This window comes from Panicum virgatum, chromosome 1K (genome assembly GCF_016808335.1).
Source record: "Panicum virgatum strain AP13 chromosome 1K, P.virgatum_v5, whole genome shotgun sequence".
NCBI classification, from domain to species: Eukaryota; Viridiplantae; Streptophyta; class Magnoliopsida; order Poales; family Poaceae; genus Panicum; species Panicum virgatum.
This window is the reverse complement of record NC_053136.1, coordinates 35949279-35961300: the sequence shown is the minus strand read 5'-3', so window position 1 is coordinate 35961300 and position 12022 is coordinate 35949279.

The following is a 12022-nucleotide window of genomic DNA, read 5'->3' as shown; positions in this document are numbered from 1 at the left end:
CCAAAAGTCTCGGTCTTTGGCACCGGGTAAAACAATCGGTACCTAAGGCTCTCTCTAGTACCGGGTGAATGTTGCACCAGGTGCTTGTTGATCAGGAGTCTACTGAACTCTCTCACGTGTACTCCAATGAACGAACGGGATCATGCATATGTAGACGTCGTTAGCTCTGAGCCCATCCTCGCTGCCCTAGCCATTGAGTTCCATCGCCTCGCAGCATCAGATCGAGAAGATATAGATAACCCTAGTTAGGTTTCTCTGGTTTTGCTTTTCCCATCTCGCTATCCAGTCGCCGCCGCCGCCGCCGCCGCCAAATCACGTAAGCTCCCCCCATTAACCTGCTACTTTTTCCGATGACTATTAATTTGGCTCCTCTTTTAGTTGCATCATTGCATTGTCACGTCGAACGGATTGCTTCTCAGGCTGTTCGAATCTATTGCAGATCAGGCTTTTCCGTGTGGCCAGCGAAAAGTTTGAATGTTTTTTTTCTCGACCTGTTTGGCTTATTTGGCCCTTCGTTGCCAATTTGCATTTACACAGTTGGATTCTATAACGTGCATTAGTTCTTCGTCAATCCAGCTAACGCCACCGCCGCCAAATCTAGGCCAGCCCCGCTTTAATCTCTCGTAGGTTCTATGATGGTTTTGCAATATTGCATATTTGACAGCCCACATTCAGTCTTCTTAATTCTGCTTTAGTGTTGGAAAGATGCTGAGAAGTAAAAGGGATGGTCATGATCTTGCAGGAAGCTCAAATGAGGTTAAAAGAACCAGGTCATTGCATTCAGGTCTGCCTGCTGGTTCTTCCTTTTCTTGCATGTTTTTACAGCTATATTTGAGCACTCATAGTTCTGCTCTATTATGTTTCTTTTGCAAGGTGACTCGCAGTGGTATGCTAATAAAAAAGCCGCCTTGTGTGAAAAAGTTGCTTTAAAGTTCTCAAAATGTGTTGTCTCGTTTGCTTTATCTGATGGTGATTATGCTCTTGTACTCTTTTAGTTGTCAGAAAAATATAGAAACATCTTTAGTTATGAATAATATATAGTTATGATGTTGTGCAGGCCACACAGTGCTATTTTCATTCTCTGGCATAGCTATAGAACCCCTGGAGCCTGGTTATAGGTTTCTGACTACAGCAAGTTTGGTTAGAGCTTTAAAAGAACATGATAACCTGAAGGTTGGTGCTGCTAATAATCATTTACTAATCTTGCTTGTTTATATAATATAATATGTTCTTGATCATTCTGTGCTGTTTTCTTTCGTTATCTTTGTAGATTGAAGTACGTCATGAAGGAAATGTTTTCATTGGATCGCTGGAGGAATATGATTTAGATCATGAAATTGCCATTGTCAAAATCGCATCATCCCTTGATGTTCATGTCGCGTTTCTCTATCATTCGTGTCACTTCTTGATCTATCATGATGTAGTATCTCTAGGGCGTGACACCTCTGGGAAATTATTGACCACAACTGGGAAACTGACTCCTTATTCAGGCAGATCAAATGTTGAATGTCTTATGTTCTCTTCTTGTAAACTATCCGAGGTATATATTTGTTGCAATTGACTGCATTGTACAAAGTTTGACTATCAGATGTTGACTGTCTTATTCAAGCTTCTATTTGTTGCAATTGAATGCACTGTACAAAGTTTGACTGCTAATAACTTTTAAATTGTTAGATTCCCGTTTGGACATTCTATTAAGTATACTTACAAATTATGTTTAAAATATCATCAGATTTCATATCATTAGATCTGTAGTTGAACTCAATTTATTGAGATTATAAATTTCTAAGTAGATTTACAAATTATTAATCAGATATTTATGTTTAAAATTTTCACAAGACAATCATCATGACATATTTATGTTTAAAATTTTCACGAGACAATTATCATGACAAGTCCCACAAAATTTTATTTTGTTCTCGTTAACCCTTGACCCATATTCCTTTCATGTTTTGTGCCAGGTTTGGGAAGGAGGCCCACTATTTGGTTTTACTGGGCGCTTTATTGGCATGAACCTTGTTCCGAGTATGGAGAAATCCTTTTTTGTGCCTGTGCGTTTGATTCATGAACGGTTGCAGCATTTTGCGACATCTCGGCAAAGGACTCTGTTTCTAGCACGGGTAAACGAATTGAAGCCGGAGAGGTATGTCTTGCAATGTTTCCAATTCGCTTTTATACATTTTCCCTTGCTGGTTTGCCCACTCTCATCGTCCCAGTTCCCCAATCCTTACATGAGCTTACTGTTTTGTATGCAAGTCTTTATTGTTAGTTGTTGTTTTGTCGTTTGCAGTATTTTTTAAGAGTAAAGTTCATCACCGGTCCTTAAACTTGTTCGGTTGTGTCTGAGAGAAGATATGGCTCGGTAGAATAGTAGATTGATTAACAAAGGTACAAGGGTGTACAATATATAGGCAAGGAGATCCTAGGGTTTATAGAATCAGCACCCAATCAAGGAGATCCTTGCCTAATATAAGTATCATCTACCATAAAACCTACCGGCAGCTGGGCTGCTAAGCCTATGCGCCTAGCCCAACTAGGCCTGCTGCAAATATTGTCTAACACGCCCCCGCAGTCTGATCGTCAGCCACTACACACGTTCAGACTGGACATGAACTCCGTGAACAAAGAAGAAGGCAGGCCTTTGGTGAAGATGTCCGCATACTGCGATGAGGTCGGTACATGTAGAACCCGGAGATCACCAACTGCAACCTGCTCCCGAACGAAGTGAAGATCAATCTCAATGTGTTTTGTGTGCTGATGCTGAATAGGGTTGGAAGTCATGTAGATAGAACTGATATTGTCACAATAGGCCAGTATTGCGCGGCGAAGAGGGGCACGGAGCTCCTGGAGGAGCTGGCGCAGCCAAGTAGCCTCAGCAACTCTATTGGCCACAGCGCGATACTCAGCCTCCGCACTGGACCTTGAGATAGTCGACTGACGCTTAGAGGACCAGGAGATGAGGTTGTCACCCAGAAACACAACATAGTCCGAGATGGACTTGCGCGTATCAATACAACCGGCCCAATCAGCATCAGTATAGACAACAAGATCCGAAGAGGTGGAAGGTCGCAACAAGAGTCCCAAATCAAGAGTGCCTTGGAGATAGCGCAGGATGCGCTTTAGATCCACCAAGTGAGGTTCCCGAGGATCATGCATGTGCAGACAGACCTGCTGGACAGCATAAGCAATATCTGTCTTGGTGAATGTCAGGTACTGCAAGGCACCAGCAAGACTCCGATAATCTGATGCATCAGCCACTGGCGCACCTCCATCAGTTGCAACCTTCGGATTCATGTCGACTGGAGTAGAACACGACTTGCACTTAGTCATCTTGGCACGCTCCAGAATATCCAGCATGAACTGCCGCTGGGAAAGAAGAAGGCCCTGGCCACACCGCTGAACTCGCATACCTAGAAAATGGTGCAGTTCCCCGAGATCCTTCATGGAGAATTCCTGCTGAAGGGCTGAAATAATCCGCCGAAGAAAACTAGGTGATGAGGCTGTGAGCACAATATCATCAACATACAGAAGCAGATAAGCTGTGTCTGAGCCGTGCTGATAGACAAAGAGACATATCTGACTTGGCTTCAACAAATCCGAGAGAGAGCAAGTGTGTAGAGAACCGACTATACCAAGCACGGGGAGCTTGCTTCAACCCATAGAGAGACTTGTTGAGATGATAAACAAACTCTAGGTGGGCGGAATCCTTGAATCTAGACGGCTATACACAATAAACGGTCTCCTGCAAAGTGTCGTGAAGGAAAACATTCTTCACATTAAGCTGGTGAATAGGCCACTGACGAGAGAGGGCCAGAGAGAGCACTGTCCGCACAGTAGCTAGCTTCACAACCGGACTGAAAGTCTCACCGAAATCTACGCCAGGGCGCTGGGTGAAACCCCGAAGAACCCATTGAGCCTTGTACCTCTCAAGAGACCCGTTGGCGGTGAACTTGTGCTTGAAGACCCACTTGCCCGTCACCACGTTAGCCTGCGAAGGCTGTGGAATGAGCTCCCAGGTGTGATTCTTCATGAGAGCAATATGTTCTTCCTCCATAGCGGCACGCCAATTGGGATCGGCCAGTGCGCTACGGAAGGTCTTCGGGATCGGAGACAATGGAGCGGCGTGATATGTCGATGGGACGCGGAAGCCCGACTTACCCCGTGTGGCCATTGGGTGCTGGTTGGTCATAGGAGGGACAACAACAGCACCCTTTGGCAGAGGCACGGGGGCAGCAGGAGCTGGGGGCACCGTATAGGTGGCCGAGGGCGCCGAGGTGGTCGGGGTTGACGCCGCAGCCAAATGGAGCCGGTGCGCGTAGACCTGGGTGATGACGCGCTCCGGAGGCGCCCAGGGAGCAAGCGCGCGACTGCTGGGGTAGCGGCGCGAAGCCTGGAGGGGGCCGCTCCACTGTGGTGTTGAGGAGGCGGCAGGAGAGCCCGGCGGGGGGGGGGGGGGGGGCCTGCGCACCACCAGGCGAGGAAGCTGATGCCGCACGTGGCAGTGCGGGGAGGAGGTCCGACCTGGGGGGCCGCACGTGGCTGTGCGGGCCAGGAAGCGACACCCAGCACATGTGAGGGCGCGTCCGAGGGCGAGGGGCCAGCTAGGAACGCATCGGGCGCTGCTGAACCAGCTGGATCAACACCAGGCGCAGCCGCACGTGGCTGTGCGGAGGAGGGACCTGCAGAGGAAAACTTAGGCGCAACACAGATAGGTGCTGGCACAAAGTCAGTAGCATCGAAAAACTCAAAATCCACCGCGGAGGGAGAGCAGCCGTGCTCAGCATAGGGAAAGGATGACTCGTCAAAGATGATATGACGAGAGATGATCAATCTGCTGGAAGAGAGGTCAAGGCAACGATATCCTTTATGATGAGCAGAGTATCCTAGGAAAACACACAGTGTAGACCGAGGAGAGAGTTTGTGGGGAGTGGTTGCTGACAGGTTTGGATAACATTTGCAACCAAAGACACGCAGCTGATCATAGGTGGGCGCCTTGCCGAAGAGGGCAAGGTGTGGTGTGGATTTTTGCAGCGTCTTGGTTGGCAAGATGCTGATGAGGTAGGTGGCTGTCTGCAGCGCCTCAACCAAAAGGACAGTGGGAGGGATGCCTGGAACAGAAGGGAACGCACAACATTGTTGATGGAACGAATGATGCGCTCAGCCTTACCATTATGGGGAGAGGTGTACAGGCAGGACATGCGAAGGTGAATACCGTGCGTGAGGAAGAACGTGCGGGAGGTGGAGTTGTCAAACTCCCGGCCATTGTCGCATTGAACGGCCTTCATAGTTGCGCCAAACTGAGTGTGCACAAAGGCAAAGAAGTGAGCGAGCGTTGAGAAAGCGTCGGATTTCAGCTTCAATGGAAAATTCCACAAGTAATGTGAGCAATCATCAAGAACGACCAAATAATACTCGTAGCCAGATACACTAAGAACAGGGGATGTCCAAAAATCACAGTGTATAATATCAAAATTATTGGACGCTCTAGATGATGACAACTGAAAAGGCAGACGCACATGGTGCCTGTGACAGCCCAGGTTTTTAATTAGCTAATCTAAGGTTGTTAGCACCAAATCATGCATTATTAATCAGAAAACTTTGAAACAAATGCCTGAATGTCTGTGTGTCCAGGTGTATATGTGCATGAGTCGAAAACTTTAAATAGTTTTTAAACTGATGCAAGATTGCTTATGAAATTTCATAGGCACCTCACTAAAATCATAATAAACCAAAGTCTTGAAGTCATGGGAAGGAAGTGAGTTTTTGCACATGAAATGATAAGTCGATCCACATTACATTTTTTTTCTCCCATAATTAATTTCAGAAAATGCGGAAAAGATCCGAAAACACAAAGTGCAAACCATAGCTTAAATTAATTTTTGCCCAAAACAAAAGTTGTAGAGTTTCATATAACAAACAACTTTCATGTTTAAAGTTTTTCAAGTTAGCACACAAAATTTGGAGAAAATTCGAAAAACAATGTGTAGAGGGTAATTTCTTTTGCATTAAAATTTGAATTTGTAACTTTCAAACGAAACCTCAAATGGGAAAATACCTGAAACAAAAGTTGTAGATTTCGATATTTTGAACAACTTTCGTATTCAAAGTTTTTCGAGTTTCAATTGAAAATTTTGATTTTAACTCGAGTCAAATAGTTGACTTTTCAACCCTTACTCTCTCTCCCCTTTCCTCCCTGCGCGCGCGGCAGAGCACTCGAGCGCCGCCCTCGCTGCGCCGCTGCACCGCCCGCGCTCGCTGCCCCGCTGCTGCCCTGTCGAGCGCCATCACCACCCTACTCGAGCACGCGCTGCGCCCTGGCCGTCGCTGACGCTCCACTCCGCCCGCGCACGCCACGCTCCGACGGTCGCTCGGCGACAGCTGCGTCCGGCCGAGCGCCGCGGCCGCTGCCCGAGCTGCCCGGCCTCCCTTGCCGAGTCAAAGCGTCCCACTCCTCCTTCCCTTCCCCCTCGTTCTTTTTCCCCACGCAGAGCTCCCTGCTCGCGCAACCGAGCCGCCCCGCGTCCACCATTGCTGCGTCGAGCTCGAGCTCGCAACCGAACCCGCCCCTCCGCCCCGTCCCAGACTCCACCGAGGCCCCAACCACCACCACACCACCCTACTGAAGCTGCACGGCCTGGCCTCATCCCTCCTCTCTCACCAGGAAACGTGCACCACTGCTGGCGCCCGCCATTACCGCCGTCGAGGGCCCCTCCACCCGCGCTCCCCCTGCAGAACTCATCTGCTCCCCATTTGCATCGCGAGGAAGCGCCCTCACCTTCCCTCTCCACTCTCCTCTCCTCCTCAAGCTCGACCGCCGCTCCCCTGCCCAGAACGCCGCTCGCCGTCGGCCATTGTCGCCGCCGTGCCCGACCTCGCCGCGGAGCCCCCATCTCCGGCCTCCCTCCGCCCCAACGGAGCACGGGAACGGGATCACCACCTCCCACTGGTGCTCGCCGATCCCTTAACCATCCGCCGGAGCGCCGCCGCCACCGCCGGCCAGACCCGACGGCGCCCCTTGCTTCACACCGGTGAGCCCCGTCCAGTCATCCCCGCGAGCCCAGAGACCTCCCACCGGTGCGCCTCGACGCCCTCTTCCTTTTCCCCCACCTACCCCACGCCGCCGGCGAGCGAGCTCGCCGGATTTCGGCCGCCCGACGTCTCTCCTGCTCCAAGTCCAGCCAGGGACCTATTTGTAATCGCCCAAATCTTTCCAGGGACCTAGATGCAAGATCTTGTTTTCTTTTTCTTTTTGTTTTCAAAAACAGCGAACTTGTAAAATCGATATAAATTCGTAGAAAAATCGCAAAAATGCAAAATCAACTGTTCTAGAATTCTTGTGGCTAGATCTACAACTTTTGTTACATGCACTTTTTTATTTTATCAATAGTTTTTGCTCTTTTTAAAATACAAAAATAAGTAGCTTTTATTTATATCTCATGTTGTATGCATTTTCTGGTTCTGATTTTTGGATAGTGGTATAGTACCAAATAGCGTAGCTCGGTGTAAAAGTTTCATGACCATAGGACAGCTCTAGCTATAGATTTTAATAGACCTTGCTTTATGCCTAGGATAAATAGTTTTATTTATACAAATTGTTCTGCTAATATTAATTAGCTGAAACTTTTACAGTTTCTCTATTGTGATTCATGTATTCCTCAGAAAAAGTTTGGAAATTTTTAGTTATGCCAAACTGATCCAAATAATTTATGGTAGGAAGAAATGTACTAAATAAAGACAAATAGTTTCTATGTATATAAAAATCTCATATTTTTTACTAGAGCTTCTATTAGAGTACTAAATCCTTCTGGTAAAGTTTGAACCTCTAGAAATTAGTGTAACAGTCTATGGAAATTAGGTTTGATCCATACAACTATATGTTTCTCTATTTTTCATGCTCTGTTTACTGCTCCATAAAATCTGAAAAATTGACAGTAGACGCCACATAAGAGTAGGAAGCCTCAGTAAAAATTGTAGCATCTTTACTTGTATGGTTTGTTCTGTATAAATGAATCTTGTCCCTAGTAGTAGCTGTTTAATGTCTTTTTAATAATTAATATGCTCAATGAAATTAGCTAAAAATTTGACAGTAGGCATGTTACTCAGATATGTACCTTGCATAAAAATTTCAGTACTAGAAAGTATATGTAACCCTAGTTATGGCGTTACAGGTTAGTATAGTGTTAATTAAGAAAAATACCATTTCTACATGTCAAGAAAATGAAAGACAACAAACTCCTAGTCCTTTTATGAATAAAATCATGTTAGATAGTACTCTATAAATGATTTCCCAATAAAGAGAATATAATCTCCAACTTAACTGGAGTTGTGTTGGTTTACAACTTTATAGTGAATTAAATCATGAATTGAGATCATCACGTAAACTCATGCATATGCATCTCGTGTAGATTCGACTACTCTCGCCGATGGTACGTACGAGCTGGTGCCCGAGTCCGAGAGTGAGCAGCGTGAAGCTCAAGTGAATCTAACTGAAGCCACTAAAGACCCGAACCAAGTTTCGGAAGAGCCCAAGGCTAGCTACACTCAGGAAGGCAAGCCCCGGAGCATGACCTATTACTTTTAACTTTATACAACTTATTGTTTCTATATACTTGTGCATTTAAGTTTACAGGAGTTGATTGAAACCTTAGTTGCATGATTCTAGGTACCTATGTTTGAACACTAGTATGTGTAGGTCGCTAGTTGGCTATGCTTAAGGGTTCGGTAGAAGTCGAGTGATTCCCTGTCACTCGCGAGAAAATTAGGAGTTTATTGTTTAATTTATGTTGAAACCGTAAGGTCGATGGGCGGGGCTATGATATGATATTCATGTTACTGGTTGAGGCCCCATCTGGGTAGTGAAAATGGCTAAGGTCGCAGTGTGTGGTAGTGGTGGTTAAACGTTTGAACGTACTAACCACATGCCGAGAATATAGTAATCGGTAAGCTTAAGTACTGGATTGAACCGAGGCCGGAACATACTCCCCACCGTCTTGAATTCGTTCACATCTAGCTAATGGCGAGTACAGAGTCGTCGTACTGCTGTACTTGAGGGCGGTGGGCCTATTCCGTGAAGCGGGAATTGAAGGGAACTGTTGTGTGGGTGACTCTGTTCCCATGCGTGTGTGTTAGGTCTGCCTGGCCAGGTTAACAAACTCGATTCGAATCGTCCGTTTCTCGCGGTTATTGAGACTGCTTAACCCTTTTGCCACATAGAGTAAGAAGTGGAACAATGATGATGATGATGATGAATATGGTTGAATGATGAAAAATAATTGTTTTCCACCATGTATGCTATTGGATAGATGCTCACTTAGAAGGATTAATTGAACTAGAATTTGGAAGCTGAAACCTGAAATTAAGGATCTACTCTTTACTGTTTTTCGGCAAAACAAACCCCACAAGCCAAAAGCCTTGCATGTCTAGATTAAGGGCTAAGTATACCCTTAGTCGGGTAAGCCTTGCTGAGTATTAGTATACTCAGCCTTGCTTGTGGCTCAACTTTGTTTTCAGGCGATACGTTGGAAGATCAGATAGCTAGCTTGACTTGGCCGTGTACTTTACCTCCTAGTTGGTCGGTGGAGTGGGATACGACTCCGGCCAAAGATGACAATGCCGAGTGATGTCATGTACGGGCTTCATCATGACATCTTGTATCTTCGTTTAGAACTCGCTTTATTTCCGCTGCAAGAAACTCTGAACTATGTCTCAAGTTGAATTTGTTGAGCTATGTCTTTCAAATTCAAACTGGCTTATAATATTATTTAAGTTAAGACTCTGTAATATAATATTTCTGTGAAATGTTGTACTCTCTGGACTCACCTTCGTGTGAATTGCATGTAAGCTTTGGGTTCGATCTACGCTCAGGTGGATTCTTCGGGACTTTACCCGACAGCACTGCCGGATTACTCCGTTTGTAGTGCGTGTTAGCCGGGTTTACCTTTAGGGTGATGGTTAGCGCACTTGAGCCAGATTAATTCGGGCGGTTCTGCCACAGTGCCCTAACTGATATGCATGACAAAGAGAGGAGCAATGATCATGACTATAGTCGGGCAGGCAGGACGACGCAAGCGTGGAGAGGACGTCGCGCCCAGGATGACCGAGACGACGGTGCCAAAGTGGGGACCCGAAGGCAGCAACCAAGGAATGTGCAGCTGGCAGCTGAAGAGGGTACAACGGGCCGGAGCTATTGCACCTGACGATCACATTCTGAGACAGAAGATCCTTCACAGAACAACCAGTGGGGTCAAACTCAACGGAACAATTGTTATCAATGGTAAACCAAAACATTATTAAAACGTAAGGAAGGATGAATGACTGTGGTGCCAGTGGAAGTAATGGGAAGTAAGGAACCGTTACCGACAATAATTGAAGTAGGAGTAGGATACCGCGGGAAAGTAAAGTGAGAGAGTGTCTGGACGGGAGGTAGCACCTGAATCGAAGTACCATTCAGCGGGCTGCTGAGGTTGCTGCAGGGTCATGGTGCTGAACGTCGACTCCAGGGACTGCTGATCCCAGGAGGGCAACCCGGCGAGTGGATTATAGAATCCGAGAGGGGGGAGGGGGGCGACCCACTGGCCGGCGTGTTCCGGGGGGACGACCGTCGGGGCAGGCTGCTGGACAGGCGGCTACACCAGCAAGGCCTGTTGCGGCGTGGTCTGCTGGAGAGGCCTCGTCCCGGGACACATCTGGATGGACCCGGTCCAAGGCTTGTAGAAGGAGGGCCACGGGGCGCCCCGTAGCCGGTCTTCTAGCCGGCGGGCTGGCCGTTGGAGGGCTGCCCGCCGTTCTGCTACTGTTGCTGCTGCTGTCCAGAGCCGCCATTTTTGTCGCTGCGCTTGCTGCAGCAGCTCTAAGCAGGGGCGCCCCCGGAGCTGGTGCCACCCGAGCGCACGGGCGCGGGGGGGGGGGGGGGTGTAAGGATCACCGGGGTGTCCGACCCTAGAGGGGGAGGGGGTGAATAGGGTCGCTAATCGCTTTCTATCATAGGGCTCAATCTATTTGCATAAGATAAACCTAACACGTCCTATACATGCTAATTATGACTAAGGTTTATCTATGCTACTCTCTACTTACCCCTAAAAGACTTGCAACCTATAGCCAATCCTAAACAAACTATCTAGGAAAGTAAAGGCACGCAAGATAAAGTAAATGCGGAAACGTAATATGGTAAGTAAAGAGGTAAGTGCAAGAGGGATGCAAACTCCCGAGTAGACACAGTCATGTAACGTGGTTCGGCACAAACGCCTACGTCCATGGGACACCGAGGCTCTTCCGATCACCGTCTTGCACTACGCCACCAAGGCGATGCCGGCAAGCAAAGGCAAGTGCCCACAAGACACCGAGTCTCGTGCACCGCCACCGTCTCTCTCGGTCACCCAGCCAAAATCCACTACGGAGTTTCTCCACCAAGGAGGGGGTCTCCTCTTCCCCCGTACAAAGTGTCGTTGCCACTCCACACCAAGTCGGAGGGTCACACGACTGATCACAAGGATTGCTTGCCGCAGCAAGACTTCTCTCAAGGGAGCTCTCGCAAGAACTAATCCCTATTACAAGCACTAAGCACTCTCACAAGTGTGCTTAAGCCTATATGATGTACAATGAAGCTCTATGGTGGTTGGAGATGTTCTTCAAGTGTAGTATGCTTCCTTAGTCTCCAGCAACCTCAAATGAGCTGTGTGGTGGCATATATATAGCCCACACACCCCAAACTAGCCATTGGAAAAAGGCTGACAAAAAGCGCTATCACCGGTTAAACCGATACTTCCGTTTTTGTCATCACCGGTTTAACCAGTGAGTGCATTTTCCAACTAGCCGTTATACTTCAACGGCTACCTCAATCGACCGACGTAATCAACCGATGCAGCGTCAGTTTAACCAGTGAGTGTAGTTGCTGAAAAACTAACTCTCTGGACAACTGCACCGACGTTCACCAATATTTAGCGTCGGTTCATCCGGTGTATAGATTTTGCCTCAGCTGCTAAGTTCATTGCACCGACGTATTCAACTTTCCCGGCGTCGGTTC